This window comes from Delphinapterus leucas, chromosome X (genome assembly GCF_059928025.1).
Source record: "Delphinapterus leucas isolate spDelLeu-1000000601 "Yukka" chromosome X, BTC_Dleu_Yukka2, whole genome shotgun sequence".
In the NCBI taxonomy this organism is placed as follows: Eukaryota; Metazoa; Chordata; class Mammalia; order Artiodactyla; family Monodontidae; genus Delphinapterus; species Delphinapterus leucas.
Genome location: NC_143150.1, coordinates 131,734,262 through 131,752,717, shown reverse-complemented (window position 1 = coordinate 131,752,717; position 18,456 = coordinate 131,734,262). Strand labels below are relative to the sequence as shown.

Sequence of the window (18,456 nt, the reverse complement as noted above, 5' to 3'; positions counted from 1 at the left end):
CCAGTTGCCCTGCAGCCTCTTGTTAAGACTCTCTCTGATACTTCTTAAGCCCCCCTTTTATTTCACACGCACAGATCACTCATTATCCATACTGGAGCAATAGCAGATGCGGGTGGATGGACAGATGCTTGGCAGGATGTGTTTCTCCACATCCTCTCCTCCAAAAGGTGCAGGGACACTAAATCCAAGTATGCTTTCCAGCTCGGGGGGTCAAAGAGGAAAACGAGCACGTGGCCAGAGCAAGAGAGAGAAAGCACGCCCTTCCCAGGGCACAGAAGCTCTGGACCACACAGAGGCTGAAAGCAGCCTCTTTGGGAGAAGAAAAACTAGTAAGAAAGAACATCCATTGCATAAGGAAGAGCTGGTACATATGTATACAATGGAATACTACTCAGCTCTAAAAAAGGATGAAACAATGCCATTTGCAGCTACATGGATGGACCTAGAGATGATCATACTAAGTGAAGTAAGTCAAACAGAGAAGCACAAACATCATATGACGTCCCTTATATGTGGAATCTAAAATATGACACAAATGAACTTATTTATAAAACTGAAACAGACTCACAGACATAGAGAACGGACTTGTGGTGGGCCAGAGGGGGTGGGGGAGGGAGGGGCTGGGAGGTTGGGGTTAGCAGATGCAAACTAGTATACACAGAATGGATAGACAACAAGGTCCTACTGTAGAGCACAGGGAACTATATTCAATATCCTGAGATAAACCGTAACGGAAAAGAACATTTAAAAAGATTGTATATGTATGTATAACTACATCCCCTTGCTGTAAGAAGTTAACACAGCACTGTAAATCAACTGGACCTCAATTAAGAAAATAAAATAAAAAAATACAAAGAACATCCATCACGGCTAGCCTATGACTGTGCAGTCTCCATCCCTAGACTCTCCAGCCCTAGAAACTGTGTACCCATCGGTTTTCAAGAACGTAAAAAGCAACGATCTTCCAATAATTAGACGGCCTCACTCTTGCTTCGGAGTTTCCAAAGAAGCAGAGAGGAGACCAGAAGTCTTGGCAGAGTCCAGGATTTGTCACTTTTAGGATAAAGATCATAGTGGCTGACAACACACAACCTTGAAGAAGAGATAACCCAACCTGTGGACTCTCCCCTGCTATGCCCCATCCAGCCTCCTGGAATTTATCACCCTCGTGGACAGAGGCGAATCTAACCCATCAGCACTAGAGGAAAGAAACATGGAAACAAGAGAGAGGATTTTCAGGTCTAGTTTATATGAGAATGTAGGTATTTTTTCAGTCTTCTTTTAAATTCATTTATCTTTCACAATCAATCTCACTTTCCATCCCTTCAATTTTCTTCAATCTCACTGGGGCTAGATATTTGTACATATTTACATAATTGGGACATAAAATGCTTTGTACCAGATTTTTTCACTTAAAAAATTATATCATGCTTCAATTAAAAAAGAGAAAGAAAAAGAAAAAAAATCACGTCATGCAACATTCTTCTGATTTATTTAAAATTGGGCATTTAGATTACTTTTAGCACCTCAAAAATTCAAAATGCTGTGAACCCTCTCCTGTAATAACTTGCCTTTTGGACACATTTCTAAGGATAAAGTCCTAGGACCGGAATTAGAGTCTATGGAAACAACCATTTTGAGTCCCTTGTTATTTATTGTGAATTTCTCTCAAAAACAGGGTGGCAAATACGGTAACTGACATTATTACTTAACTTAAAATGTATTTTAAGACTAGCGAGCATGTGAAGGTATAAGAAAGCTGATGAAGTTATTCAAAGCGTAAAGTTTGACCTGATCTCCTTAGTTTGAGGGTGATTAACAAAAATTGGGGGACCTAGCCCACCTTCCCACCTTAGGTGTGAATGTCTTTGCAAAACTTCTTCAGGTTTCCAATTCTGTCTGCAACTTAATTTCTGGATAAATGATCTAGTTTTGTTGTTGTTGTTTGTTTTGTATCTTTCGGGTTATATAAGAATTATATGTTTTACTTACAGCGAGGACACAATACAATATACAATTTTTCTTCCTGTAGCAGCGACCTATCTCCAGTGACACATCCTCAGCCTCACACTCGTTTTGTTACACACTTTTTATCTCCTCTCAATCCAATTCAATCCCAGAGACAAATCCCTTCATCAGTTAAAAAGCTGACTACATATCATTCTACTCGTTTCCTTTATATACGTACACAGATCTACAGACAACACATTCGTTTTTGTTTTAATATACACAGAATTTTGACAGTCGATTTTATGTGTGAACTTGGCTAGGCTACGGTGCCCAGGCATTTGGTCATACAGTGGTCTAGATGTTGCTCTAAAGGTATTTTGTAGACGTACCTCACATCTATATTCAGTTGACTTTAAGGGAGATGACCTTTGATCATGTGCAAGGGCACCATCCGATCTCTGAAGGCCTTACGGGCAAAAGAAAACCTGAGAAAGCCTGGAGAAAAAGGAATTCTGCCTCAAGCCGGTAACACAGAAATTCTGCCCGAGTTTCCAGCCTGCTGGTCGGCCCTTCAGGTTTCACATTTGCGGTCCAGACGATCAAGTGAGCAACTCCTTAAAATAAATCTCGGTTGGTTCTGGAAAACCTTAGTCCAGAAATGACTCCATGCTTATTATTCATGCTATTTTTGCACCTAATATATGTTGTGCCATGATTACACATCACCACAGAATAATTTATGCCTTTCCTTTTAAGGGACACATACAATTCCTCTGCGTTAGGTATACCAGATGCCTACTTATTCATTTATCTCTCAATGGATATTCTGATCGTGCTTCAAATTCCCTTTATGACACAAGACACCGAAGGGACTTATTCATGAGCCACGTGCTCTTCTCAACAAGTTTATAGGGACTTCCCTGGCGGTCCAGTGGTTGGGACTTTGCCTTCCAATGCAGGGGGTGCAGGTTGGATCCCTGGTCGGGGAGCTAAGATTCCACATGCCTCGGGGCCAAAAAACCACAACAGAAAACAGAAGCAATATTGTAACAAATTCAATGAAGACTTTAAAATATGGACCACATCAAAAAAAAAAAATACAACACACACACACACACAGACACTCGTAACCACAACATCTATGAAAAGCTCCAGATGTTGGCACTGTCTCAATTTCTGCATCAACAGACATGTCCAACTGGACATGTTCCAAACAGAACTTTTGGTTCTCATCCTACAAAACTGCCTGCCTCCCAGTCCATTTTTACCATTTCTGCAAATGATCCCACGGTGTTGTCTAAGCCACAGTGAAAGGGTCATAATGGATTCCTCTTTTCCCAGACCCTGTGCATCTCATCCATCAGCCAGTACCTTTGACCCTACTTCCAAAATGAAACCCACACCCCGCCCCCGCCCTATGTTTCACCTCGTCCCGTGATCAGCCTTCCTGCTGTTCTCTCTGCTTCCACTGGAGCATAACTCACCCCCTCCCCTTGGCAGCAGCCAAAAAGACACTCCTAAAGCATACATCTGATGGAGCCACTCCCTTATTTCAACTGGGTCCATCACTGTTCATGGTACTTAGAATCGAACCCAAGCGTTTGCCAAGGACAACGAAACCTCATTTGCTTGGGTCCCTCTGTACGGCGTTTTCCCTTGCTCATAACACTGCAGCCATGTGCAGCCTTCAGACGCAGCCAGCCCTGTGTCTGCTGCCGGCTACAGGCCTTGGCTGTTCCTGAAGCTTCGGGGGCCGTTATCCCAACCTGCCCATCACCAGCTTCTCCGTTCCCCCATCTGCACGTCAACAGGACCCTGCCTGCCTGTGTGGTTCTGCAGACACGATGGGAAGCAGACACTGACACCTGTCCTAAGGCAAACTGAACCCGTGAAAAGCTTGAGATGATTTCCCTTTTCAGATAAGGCCACGCAAAGATGTTTTTAAGAGCAGCCTGGAACAGGAGTTTATGAGGACGATTTCCTGCTCGTGCTGATTTACGTAGGAAAGGGCTAGGGAGAAACGGTCAAGTGCTGATAAGATGCTTACAGGCCCATGCTTATCAGAGGAGACAAACACCATCGGCTGTTTATACAAGGAAAAGGGGGGAAATGGACGACTTTCAACGTGAAAATAAATCTCTTTGGTGATAACTGGTCTCTTCCACTCCCAAATCTTGAGTTAGGGAAGAAAACTTGCATGCCACGTCTCCCTCTGAGAGGTTGAGGCTGTATGTCTTTATATCTTATGGTAAGATTGACGTGGACTCCCAATTTCATGCCCATGGTCGAATCTATGAAATCTATGATCTTGTCTCTAGAAACCATCACCTTTTGAAATAAGAGAACGATGATAGATAAAACTTTTCTCTTTCAAGGAATTTTTACTCTCTGGATTGAGGCAATTTGATGTATAAAGACTGAGGACCTAATGGTAAGCCAGGTTATGCTCTAGCCCTGGGTATATTCGTATGTAAATAAGACACAGTTCTTAACACCAGGACACTTGTGGTCTGTTGAAGAGGTGACGGGTTGTACCATTAACGGTCTACAACAGAGGTTGTAACAGGGGCAGTTTTGCTCCCCCAGGCCAGGAACATTGGGCAATGTCTGTCACAACTGAGGACGCTACTGGTATCAGGGGAAGAGACCAGGGATGCTGCTCAACATCCTGGAGTGTACCCATTCCCCACCACAGCAAAGAATCATCCAGCCTCACTTTTCCGGTAAGCAGCCTGAAGGGACCTCTAAAAATGGGTTGCTATTCACTTGACCCGGAAAACCCTACAAAATCACACGAAGCAAGAGGTTCAAATCTTTGTGTTCACTTTAAGAACACACGTGAAACTGCCCAGGCCAATGAGGGTAGGCATATCCAAAAAGCCACTAAGTATCTAAAGGATGTCACCTTACAGAAGCGATGGGTGCCATTCCGTCATCACAATGGTGGAGTTGGTTGGTGTGTCCAGTGGGGCTGGATGCAGGGTCGGTGGCCCAAAAAGAGTGCTGAATCTTTACTGCACGTGCTCACAAATACAAAGTGTAATGCTGAACTTAAGGTCTTAGATGTAGATTCTCTGGTCAACGAGCACATCCAGGTGAACAAATCCCCCGCGATACGGCTCAGGAATTACAGAGCTCATGGTCGGATCAACCCATACGTGAGCTCTCCCTGACACACTGAGATGATCCTTACTGAAAAAGAAGAGATTGTCCCTAAACCAGAAGAGGAGGTTGCAGAGAACAAAAAGATATCCCAGAAGAAACCGAAGAAACAAAAACTTACGGCCCTGGGAATAAATGCTGCAAAATAAGTAAATAAATAAATACAAATAAAAGAAAAAGCAGGAAAAAAAAAAAAGATTATCCAGCCTCAAATGCCAATGGTGTTGTAGCTCAGAAACCCTGCTTTACACCTGAAGGAAAATAATACATGTGCAAAACAGACATATAAACACCTTAGGGCTATGAGCATCTACAGAGAGGAACAAAGATTTTGGAAAATTTCGTAAGACAGGGAGGGTGGATGCATAGACAGGAAATCCAATTGTAGTTGTATCTTACCTTCGTGTCCTTGAAAGAGCAGTTTGCATTTTATGAAAAGACCAGTATTGAATGCAAAGAAAACTGGAGTCACATACCTGATGCCATTCACGGATGGGCTTACCTTGGTGGGAGCAACTGGCCAAAGGTACACGTTGAGGCATCATGGCGGACGGACACCAACCTTCTCCCAGTGTCGACAGGTGGGCAGAGCTTTGCGGCCAATGGGAAGCTACGGATGTAAGGAGAACATCGCGTGAGCATCTTGCAACTAACACCCACCAGCAAGCAACCAACAAGGCTCAGTCGTATTCCAGCTTTTCCCTAGGCAAAAAAAAAAATCTACTTTTAAGGACAGGTGTGCAGTCAGGACATCGTTAATACGACAACCGTCTAATAATGCTTTAAACTGAATTAAACCTGAACTAGGGGTAGTGAAATCTTTCCAACTTTGTGCCTTGTCAAAGCTGGAGTGCACTCCAGTGGTTAAACCTCGAATAACCAGCTCTTTATGTTTTCACTTTTCCCTAACATGGGTCGAATATCCCTTTTGAACAAACATGGTTGAGTCTATGTAGATTTCCTTCCTTCAACTGGTGTATAAATTTAGAATCGCTGATACATATGACTCAAAAGCCAACGCTTTTCAAAGTAAGCAGGTACATGTGAGAGACAAATGTCATGTGATATCATTTATGTGTGGAAACTTAAAAAATGATACAAATAAACTTAATTACAAAACAGAAATAGACTCACAGATGGAGAAAATAAACTTACGGTTACCGAAAGGGAAGGCGGGGGAGGAATAAATTAGGAGCTTGGGATGAACACATACACACTGCTATATATAAGATAGACAACCAACAAGGACCTACTGTGTAGCACAGGGAGCTCTACTCAGTATCTTGTAATAACCTATAATGGAAAAGAATCTTCACTGTGTGTATGTATGTATATCTATCTATATAGATATATCTGAATCACTTTGCTGTATATCTGTAAGTAACACAACATTGTAAATCAACTATATTTCAATAAAATTTTTTTTTAAAAAGAAATTAGGGGCTTCCCCGGTGGCACAGTGGTTGAGAATCTGCCTGCCAATGCAGGGGACACGGGTTCGAGCCCTGGTCTGGGAAGATCCCACATGCCGCGGAGCAACCAGGCCCGTGAGCCACAGCTACTGAGCCTGCGCGTCCGGAGCCTGTGCTCCGCAACAAGAGGCCGCGATAGTGAGAGGCCCGTGCACCGCGATGAAGAGTGGCCCCTGCTCGCCGCAACTAGAGAAAGCCCTCGCACAGAAACGAAGACCCAACACAGCAAAAATGAATAAATAAATTACTAAAACCCCCAACATCTTCTTAAAAAAAAAGAAAGAAATTAACCAAAGCAAAATGATCAGAAAGTTACCCAAGATCATAAGAAAAGGAAATCATACGACAAAGATCAAGGGATATTCCTTAATCCCAGGCTTGGGCTCTTGCATCAGAAGGGTTTGGAATGGATGGGAGCGGGCATGGCTATTACCATCTACGAAATCATCATTCTTTGCCCCAAATCAGATTGCAACAATGCTTTCCTTTCAACAGCAGTGCTACATGGACAGCAAATGCCTTAAGGCTTTGTCACGGACATAGCCTATACTCAGCAGACGGGACAGTCTCAGTCGCTTAGAACAGCTGGGGTCCGAAAAAAATTAAACGGAAGCCAGTCTGTCCCCTTGTCAAATCTTAGGCTGTGTGTACAACACACTCTGCTTAGGCTTCTGTACATTTATATACAACACATAGAGTACATTTTAATTAGCTACTAAGCGCGACCCTGTGCCTAATGTTTTGAGGACTGTAAGTTGATCACTGTCTCCTACACGGGCCTGCTTTTAAGACTTGTTCCCTAGCCTCCGACGAGTGTAAAAGTGACTGTATGAGAAAGAGCTCCTCACGTAGTGATTAAAAGTAGCACAGCTGCTTCTCCTTTGCTACTTTCAGCTCTAAATCACTAATGCTAAGTAGTGAGACACACAGTATGTACGTCTTTATATTAGACATAGGTCTAATATGTCCTTCTGTCGCTGTACTTGCAAAAAAGAATAAATTCTAGATTTTCATAATTTCATAGGATGCTGCTTGATGATTACAGCTCAGTGCACATAATGAAATCATGCTGCTGTGTGTCTTACACACCCGAGAGTAGGGATGGAGAAGCAGTCGTGCCTGCTTCAAACAGGTGTTTGCCACGTGGCCTCCCACTTGCAGTATCAGATTCTCTCGGGATTCACAAGCACAGTAGATCTGCTTTTCATTATGCCTGAGAAATCTTTCCGCTATACATGAGGAATCTTCCTACTTACCTGCAAGTTCTACGTTACGAGTAAACAAATGCACCGTGTATGCTCAAACCCACTGTACTGAATATGAACCATGGACTCGTTTATTAAAAAGAAATTGTAATGTGTGGGGATCTCACCCGTTCCACAGACCCCTGAGCACACATCTGGAAGGCTCACACAACCGAAGACAGCTGCAGACGGATCAAGGGATGAGGTCAATCTATTTCTTCCCAATTACTGAAGAATTATTGAAACACATCAGCCCCTGTGACTGATGGGGATATCACTGCTCTGTTAGGGATGCATTGCTTCTGTTTTCCTATTGACTATCTTTGGTACTGGCGTATCCCTCCTACAGGGTCTATGTGCCTGTGGCTTTGATGAGACCAACCCCATGGGATAACAGCAGTGGGCTTTCTGCTGTCGCTCAGAAAAACAACTTTAGTCTTTGCTGTAGAGAGGGAAATCCAGGGGGAAGGCTATGGGAATTACGTCTTTAATGCAAACTCATCCCTACATCAAGAGGAAAAAGGTACTTCAGATCTTCTAAGTATGGCTCAACAGCACCATTTCTTGACTCAAAAGAACTGCCTTTACTGTATCATGGTTGATTTGTTATCTATTTCTGATTTATTTTGAAATCTAAAAGCAATCTTAAACCTGCAGATTGTAAGCCCTTTGATGCTTAGACACCATCCTTGTTTGAAGCAAACAAGTGAGCAATGTTGATAGCGAACAAGGACTATGGGGGTAGCTTTCTGGACGAGGGGTATTTGTGTAGGAATAGCTTTAAAAGAATTCTACCTATAGGGTTTGATGAATATGAGGTGTTTGCTGGAGAACGGCTGAAAGCACAGACACATGCTGCTGCTACAGATCATGTTACACAAGACACTCAAAGTTTACAGTTCCTTTTCTTGAGACGGCAGTAACTATCCTTCAGCATAGAAGCTAAGGAAGACTTTTATCCCAGGTGAGACCCTTATAAGATGTTCATATTCTACACAACACAAAAAGATGGCATCACATGCCTGTTGCCACGTCCTCATTTAAATCCTAATCGTAACTGCTACTAAGTATTTTTTTAGAATTGAAGAATAATCGTCAATGTAGATGTGTGAATTTTTCTCCTGGTGCTTCATACAGCAGTGTTTTAATTTTTCAACTCCGAGAGCCAGGGCTCCATAGATGGGCAAACCCGTTTTCTTTGGAGATGGGTGTTTAAACTCTTTTATCCCAAGGGATATCGCATCCTGTGAGGAATCTGTAAGGAAGCATTTCCCATGTTGTACAGAATCATGGTCTCTAATACCATTCTTGTGTGTGTGTGTGTGTGTGTGTGTGTGTGTGTGTTCGTATACCCTTGGAGAAAGGGTATTTAACGGTGCTGATTGCGATTTGTTCTTGGAACTACTGCAGACCTATTACCCTTAGATTAACTGTCATTTAATCACATCCTAGACTTATTGGTACAAAGAACAAAGGCTCTGTAAGACCCCACAGAGGACCCATTTCTCACGACAATAGTTGAACAAGCGTCCAATGTTGGTGTAGAAAAGGAACTGGATATTTAAGGAGGGTTGACATAGTGTAAAAAGAAGAGAAGGCACTTGAAAATATCTAAGAAGAACTTGAGACAAGTGAGACAATCCACAAAGACAGGAATTATGCTGCAGCCCACAAATTTCATAGGAAACGTGGGTGTCTAAAACAGAAGAGACACAATGAGACCAAACTACGAGATATCTCAACTGTCCACGAGAGCCTGCGCAGTGGAAGAAATCAAGACGGTTCTGTATGTATGTGAAGAAATGGTCACTGGCCAATGCTGATCATCCATCCGCATTCTGGATGGACTGTGTGTAGGGCGGTGGGCAGACACGAAAGTATTTGGTGCCATAGAATTTAGGAGCGCACGGATGCTGGCACACTGGCCAAGGGTCATTCTCAATTCCCTTACAAAGAACTCATGTGTGAAACAGAGGAGCTTCTGGATCCCTTGTGGTTGGTGGTAAGGGAGCCAGGGCTTCTTAAGAGGAAAACACCTTTGAGACATAAAAACTTTAGAAGAGAAGGTATTCCTCGTTTCTGGACCGTCCCAGCCCCTGGTGCCCTTGTACTGATAGAAACACTGCCAGGGGAGGGAGAGGACTCAGATTCAACTCTGACCATCTTCACTTGGGGACGATGCCGTGTCTGTTATTCAAATCCAGTATTACACGGCTCCTATTATCCCTGATTCATTTGTTTTCCTATCTTTTGGGATTGTCTTGCTGTTTGTTCCTGTTCTATATACATCTGTCTAATATCTACCCTCACTCTAGATATATATTGTCTATCCTATCTATTATCCAACTGTCAGCCATTTTTCTATCACCTCTCATTTTTATTCTCTTTTACTGAATTACCAAGAATGTGTCTTCCTTTCTTCCATCCATCCATCCTACCTTCCATCCATCCTTCCACTTTCTTGCAGTCCTCTCCCCTACACTCACCCCATCTTCCGTAAGATAAGAATGTTTATCAATACCTACAATTGGCCACATTTCTCAGATTCAATGATCAGGGCATATTCTCCATTTAGAGAGAAAGAAATAAAAAGAGTAAAGATGACAAGAGAATAAGAGAAGGAAGACAAAGAAATGAGAGGGAGATGGGGAAGAGAGAGGAGGGGGAAAATGCAGCCCATGAACCACAGAGAGATAAGGCCTCATTTCTTGCTATTTTCTTTGTTGTTTCTTAAATCTTAACTATCACTCCCTATGAATTATCTTTAACTTACGTTACCCTCCAGGACTATAAAAGGTGATTTCTGGTATTTTCCCTGAGCCTTGTGAAATAGGAAATACAAAAGATGGTTGACCCGCAGGTCCTATGACACCCATTTTCCATGCAAATGGGAGATGTTTGTGAACTAGAAAATGTGTGTCAGGATGAGGAAGTAAATTAACCCAGGTGTAGTCTGTGCTCGCATGTCCATAACCACAACGTCCCTGACTACTTTCTTCTTCTCCAAATTCCTCGTATCCTCTTTGCCACAGTGTCTTAAACCAATACACAGGGACTTCCCTGGTGGTCCAGCGGTAAAGAATCCACTTTCCAATGTAGGGGACGCAGGTTTGATCCCTAGTCGGGGAGCTAAGATCCCACATGCCGCGGGGCAACTAAGCCCACGTGTCGTAACTACTGAGCTCACACGCCTCAACGAGAGCCAGCGTGCTGCAAACTACAGAGCCCACACGCCACAACTAGAGAAGAAAAATCCCGCACACCACAACTAGAGAGAAGCCCGAGCACCGCAACGAAAGATCCCTCACGTGGCAACTAAGAACCGATGCAGACCAAAATCAATCAATCAATCAATAATAAATCTTAAAAAACACACACACACACACATTCACTGGCCTATGATTCCGTAGGTCAGAAGTCCAGTGCAGGATGTTTGGGTTCTCTACCCACAGCCTCACACTCCAGGTGTCGGCTGAGCTGGGCTCCTATCTGGAGGCATTGGGATAAATCCCCTTCCAGTTCATTTGGGGCTTTTCAGAATTCAGTTGCGTGTGGTTGTACAACTGATTTCTTTCCCGGGCTGTTCGTCACCCCAAGGAGGCTCTCAGCTACTAGAAGCCAATCACATCCCTTAGTGCAGCCCCTTCAAAGCTACAGGTGGTACATTGGGTCCCTCTCAGGCTATAAATTTCCTTGCGTGACTCTGTGCCACCAGCCAGAGAAAACCCTCTTCCTTTAGCGAGCACACGTGGTTAGATCATGCCCACCTGGAAATCTCCCCATTTCCTCAAATGTGCATGTAAATATTTAATACATCTGAAATGTGTTTTAGCATACAGTATAACTAGGGTTGTGGACAGGTTTATTTCTTTGTGAACGGTCTGCCACTATTTTTTGCAAAGGGCTAGACAGTATATATTTTGGGCTTTACAGTCCATATACTCTGCCACTGAGCCAAGGAAACCACAGACAAGACAGAAACAAATGGGCGTGTTCCAGTAAACTACTGAGCCTGCGCTCTAGAGCCCGCGAGCCACAACTACTGAGCCCATGTGCTGCAACTACTGAAACCTGCGTGCCTAGAGCCCGTGCTCCGCAACAAGAGAAGCCACTGCAATGAGAAGCCCGTGCACTGCGCCCAAGAGGAGCCCTGGCTCGCTGAAATTAGAGAAAGCCCGCACACAGCAACGAACACCCAACGCAGCCAAAAATAGATAATTTATTTAAAAAAAAGTAAAAGATGATGAGAATGTAAGTGATAATCATAATAGTGTCCTCATAAGTTGACCACATATTGTGTAAAGTGCTGCAGTAAATATGTTCATTTTTATTAGACTTGAAGAAAGCACTGGTACGTATTTCATCTTCCAGAGCAACTGCTTAAAATAGAATGAAAAAGTAAACAATTGTAAAAACAACAAAAATGGCTGAAATGCATAATAATAAACATACTCAATTTACCCACAAAATGTAAATATATCCTAAAATAAACACTAGCAGTCTAAATAGTACAATTAAAAATAACTCTCACACTGAATGGAAATAAAATTCAAATATATGTTGCTTCCATGAGCCAAAATCTGAGAACAAAAATAGGTAAAGTTTAAAATTATAATTCAGGGAAAATGTGTACCAAGCAAGCACTGACCAAAATAATGTGTGTGTAGCAATACTTGTTTCAGACCAAAAAAAAAGATAGAATTATTAAAGCTATAAAAGAGTATTTCACTATTTAACCAGAAGATTTAAAATTATAAATCTGTTGGTGACTAGTAAGAAAGTTTCAAAGGATTTAGACCGACACCTCACATACCATAAAGGAGAAATCAGCACATTCCCAAAGACAGACTATTTTAACGTATTTATCACAGTGCCTGACAGAACAAGTCAGATAATAAGGAATGATGAACATCATTTCGAAGCACATTGGCACCTAACTGACAAATAGAAGGCGATTCACCCAGAACTCTCTATAGCAAATTCTCTTCAGATCCACAAGGGAGAGTGACCATATGCTTGGTCACAAAACAAGTGTTAACACATTTCCTAAAATGCAAGTGTATTCTCATTGCCATGGCATTAGCAGAAATTAAAGAGCAAAAAGACACTTATTCCCAAATGTTTGTAAATTAAAGAAAACACAACTAACTAACCTATGGGGCAAAGAAGATAGATACGGGCAATTAAAAAATACTTTGCACATAATGATATTAAAATGTGACTTGTCAAAGCTTGTGAGATGTACCCAAATTTAGACTTAGAGGGAAATATGCAGCCTGAAATACATATGCATTTAATTAATGCTAAAAATTGATGCCACAAGTATCTATGGCAAGTTAGAAAAAGAATGCAACCAGTGGAACTCGCATATTAGAGAAATGTAAATCAAAGTAAGGGCAGATATTAATAGAATGAAAACTGAAATTGCGTCTGAAATTTTGGAGCAGAAATTAAAGAGCAAAAAGGCTCTAGAAAATCCCCAAATGTTGGTGATTGAAGAAAACACAATTAATCCATGGGGCAAAAAAGATATGGATTATTGAAATACTTTGAATTCAGTGATAATTAAAGTAACTTGTCAAAGTCTGTGAGATGCAACTAAATTTAGACTTAGAGGGAAATGTCTATTTGTTTACTTAATGCCAGAAATTGATGCTACAAGTATTTATTTGAGCAAGTTAAAAGAAGAATGCAACGAATTGGACTCCCATGTTAGAAGAATGTCAATCAAGGTAAGGGCGGATATTAATAAAATGAAAACTGGAGTTGCTTTTGAAATTTTGGAGCGAGAACTTTTAAGAGTCTGTTCTTCCATAAAAGCATTGAAGATACGCCTGCCTCAGCTGTCAAAATTAAAATATTAAGAACTCTGGGAATAAACCAAAAGTTCGCAACCATCAGTGGAGGGTTTATTCAAGGAAAATGGATGGATTTTCAGAAGAGCAGGAAGCCTGTGGTGTTTTAACTTGATCCATTCCCTTTCCTCTAACCCAGTTTCTTGGTCCATGGAGTTCAACAGATGTGCAAGGACCACAGTTCCTCAAGAAACCCCACGCAAAGAGAATCTACTCTGATTGACCCATCTGGAAGCTCCCTGAAAAAGTTCCATTCTCAGGATTTTTTAAAATTTGATGCTTGCCCTGAGAAAAAAGCTCTTTCCCCACATTAGTTACCAGGATACATGTGGTTCTCAAGTGCACATGGAACTCCTCCTTAGTTAGAACCTGTGTTAGGTCCTACAAGACCCAAGCAATTTAAAGGGATCGAAATCTTGCAAAGTCTTTCTGTGACCACAAGGGAAGGAAACCAGTAATCCGGAAAGGAAGGGAATTGGGGAAATTTACAAACGTGGAAATGAAACACTGGACATTCACTAATGATGGAAGGGTCAAAGAAGTCAGATAGGAAATGAGAAAAGATTCTGGGATCAATGAAACTAAGCACACAATGTACCAGAAACGTACAGGATGCAGCAAGACTGGCGCTTAGAGGGCCGTTTATTGCTGCAAAAGTCTGTATTGAAAGATAAGTCTCAAAAAAGCAAATGTACCCACTCACCATGAGCATCTAAATTAACAGCAAATTAAACTCAATGCAAGCACAAGGAAGCAGATTATAAGTATTAATGTGTGAACAGGTGAAATAGAGAATAGAAAAAGCAGTACAGAAAAGCAATGAAATCAAACATTGGTTCTTTGGAAAGATAAAAAAAATTAACAAACCTTTAGTTAAGTTGACCAACCCCCCCAAAAAAAAAAGTTGACTCAAATTACTGAAATCAGGACTGCAAGAGGGACATTATAACTGGCCTTACAGAAATAAATATGACTAAGGGAGTATGATACATAATTGTATGCCGACATATTAGAGAACCTAGATAGAATGGAAAGCCCTAGAAAAACAGAAATTACTGAGACTGACTCAAAACAGCAGAAAACCTAAACAGACCTTTAAGAGGCTGAGTTAGTCACTACACACACACACACACACACACACACACACACACACACACACACCTTCCCACAAAGAAAGGTCCAGCCCAGATGACTTCTCTGGTGAAGTCTACCAAATATTTTAGAATAACTTCATGAAGCCTTCCAAAAATGAGAAAAGAAACTCTTCCCGATTTACTCCATGAGGACAGCAGTGCCCTGACACCAGAACCAGAAGATACAAGAAAACTACAGCCAATATCCCTGCTGAACATATACGCAAGAATCCTCAATAAAATCTTATACATCAAAAAACATGTGGCAGCATATAAAAAGGACTGTACACCGTGACCAAATGATGCACGTTTTACTGTGGTCAAATTTAGAGATAAAGAGGCCATTTTAGCATTTTCCAAAAGGGAAGCGCATTCGCTTGATACCAAGGGAATCTCCTTAGAATAGGACTTTTTACCTCCATCACCACAGGCTTGAGTGCTATGGGATCCTCTACGAACAGTTAAGGGAAGATTTCTCCACCCCAGAGCCCAGTGTCAGGCTTTGCAGGATGCAGTGTCCTCAAGACACTCATTTTCCTCATGTGAGAATTATTGAGTTCAGCAATGCAGAAAACCCGATGGCCGGATGTGCACTGCACAAGCTCTGAGGTCTTAGCACAGAATGAGGTAAGGAAATATGATGAAATACATAGATTCACACTCCACATGGTTTTTTTTTCAGTTTTTTTTTTTTTGCAGTACGCGGGCCTCTCACTGTTGTGGCCTCTCCCGTTGCGGAGCACAGGCTCCGGACGCGCAGGCTCAGCGGCCATGGCTCACGGGCCCAGCCGCTCCGCGGCGTGTGGGATCTTCCCGGACCGGGCCACGAACCCGCGTCCCCTGCATCGGCAGGCGGACTCTCAACCACTGCGCCACCAGGGAAGCCCCACACACTCCACATTTTATATGGCTTTTAATTATAATCATCCCCACACATAAGAGACACGCAAATATCAACAACAGGCAGGCGTTTTTTCAACTACTGACAAAGATTCAAAAGTTTTATAATGGGCTGGTAAAAAGCTTGGGAAAATTTAAAAGAATAATAAACTCTTCATACATTTTGGATACGTGTAAAATGATTCAACCCCTTTTGGGGATGTTCCTTCAATATTTGCAAAGATAAACATGACATACCTGTCCCTTTGATTCCAACCGTTAGAGTGCCCCTAATAAAACAGGCTGAAATGTGCCCCAAATGGTCACGTAAAGATAAACAATGCAGTATTATTTGAAGTACCAATAGGCTTGAGATAAGTTAAATTTCCGCATGATCAGTTTAAATAAATTGCACTACATAAAATGTGTACATAGTATGCAGACCTTTAAAAAGATGGGGGTGATTTATATTTACTAATACACTCAGGTTTGGTTCAGTACCAGACCACAATAAAGTGAACATTGCAATAAAGCCGGTTTTCCAGTGCATATAAAATCTTCTGGTTTTCCAGTGCATATAAGTGATGTTTACAGTCTACTGTAGCCTGTTAAGTGCGCAACAGCGTTGTGTCTTAAAAAACAATGTACAGACTTTAATTTAAAAACCACTTTATTGTTAAAAAACGTTAACCATCCTGAGCCTTCAGCGAGCTGTAGTAGGAACATAAAAGGATCCCGGATCACAGATACCATCACAAGTATAATAGTAATGAAAAAGCATGAAATATGCAAGATTTACCAAAATGTGACACAGAGACACCAAGGGAGCAAATGCTGTTGGAAAAATGGTGACAGACCTCCTTGATGCAGGGTTGCCACAAACCTTTAAATTTGTTAAAAAAACACGGATTCTGCAAAGCACAGTCAAATGAGGTCTGCCTGTACAGTGGTCCCTCAGTAACTGAGGGGATTGGTTCCATGACCCCCGAGGGTACCAAAATCTAAGGATGTTCAAATCCCTTATCTAAATGGTGTGACATTTGCGTATAACCTAGGCACATCCTCCACTATACTTTAAATCCTCTCTAGATTACTTATACTACCCAATACCATGTGAATATTATACTATGTAGATAGTTTTAAAAACAATGTGAACGATAAGGAGTTGCCAGTATCGGGCAAATTCAAGTTTCACTTTTTGGAACTTTCTGCAATTTTTTTCAAATATTTTCAATCCATGGTCAAGGACTCATGTCATTTAAACGTAACGGTATGCCGTACCGTTTACGTATTTTTTAATGTTTTTTAATGTATTTTTTAATGTTTACAATAATTTGACACCCTCATTCACAATTTATTCGTGGAAAAATAAAATTCCAGCTTCGAAATAACTAACTCATTAACAGTACTGTTTATTATCACCTGCTATGCCTAAAACAGACTTTCTGGATTTCCGGCTTTTGGAGTTTCCCTCTGTCCCTCTCTTGTCTCTGCATCTCTGTGTTTCTCTCTCTCTCTCTCTCTCTCACCAACCAGCTTCTGATTTGCTCTTTTGTTTCCTCTGCTCTGGCGCTACTTTCCTTTTGTTCTTCCTATGCAAACTGTTTTCCATTCCTTTCATTTTTTCCTTCATTCCTTTTATTTTTGTTCTGCCCTAATGGGTAAAGACAGAGCATGTAACTGTTTACTCCAACTCTCGTCTTTCCTGATTTAACAACTCAGCATGACTCAGCAGTCTAGAAATTAAAATAGGGGCTCATTTTTAAAAACACAATCAACATTGGTTTATACAGGTTCATGGCAACAACATGGAATACAAAGAAACAGATTTCCTCACAGTGCAAACATTTTGAGATTGCAGCTTTGTATCATCTAAAAGCGGCATAAACATTGTAGGAAACAGCGCGTGACTGATTTCTACTTAATGTTCTTAGAAGAAACCGCTAGGTACAGTTCTCTAAAATGTCCTCATTAGCGAATGATGTGCAAAAACACCCTTCAAACCAAAAATAGAAACGCTTACAACTTTATTGCTGATTGACCATCTTAAGCAATTACGCAGGACAATAAAATTCAATTTAGGCCACTAGTAACTCTAGGCGGAATTTAACTGGGAGACAAACTAAATCCTAGATTATTGCTGCTGCCTACAGACGTGAGCTCAAAAATGGTCCTTTTGTTAAAGTTTAAAGGCCGTATGGCTTCTGTTTTTTTAGGGGCAGAAAAATAAAGAAGCATAGGTTTTTACATGTAGAGGACAAAAGACTCGCACATTGGCAAATGCTCCTTCTCTAAATTAAATTATATTCCTAGAAAGTAAAGACTTATTCTAGTAGTTACTTATAAATGCATTATGATAAGCATTTTTATGAAGCAAGTATAATACAGAAAAATAAATTATATTGCTATGTTGAATTTGTAGCTTTCTTACCTTTATTATAAAAATATGTTTTCCAAGTGATCATGTGACATTGTACTTCAGCGCATTTTTGGCACAGTTTCCATGTCAACTTAGTGAAGGCTTTCAGAAGGATATGTGTGAGGAACCAAAAGATATCTATGTATTTGTTACATTTATCTGTTAGAAGTAGCATTGTTTCTCCAACACAATGGAAGAGTATCAGTTTGCTCTCTTAAATCTGGACTTAATGGGCGATAGATGCCAGGCCACCAGACGTTAATACTCTTAAAGGTAAGGGATTCCCTCCCTAATCCACCTGTCTCTCATAGACACCTGTCCAATGGTTGCTTAGACCTACAG

At 41.4% G+C, this 18,456-nt stretch overlaps 1 pseudogene; it reads left to right on the top strand.

Annotated features, from left to right (window-relative positions):
* Nucleotides 1-3,931: 3,931 nt before the first annotated feature.
* On the top strand, nucleotides 3,932-5,932 carry LOC149744409 (large ribosomal subunit protein uL22 pseudogene; annotated as a pseudogene).
* The last annotated feature ends 12,524 nt before the right edge of the window (nucleotides 5,933-18,456 follow it).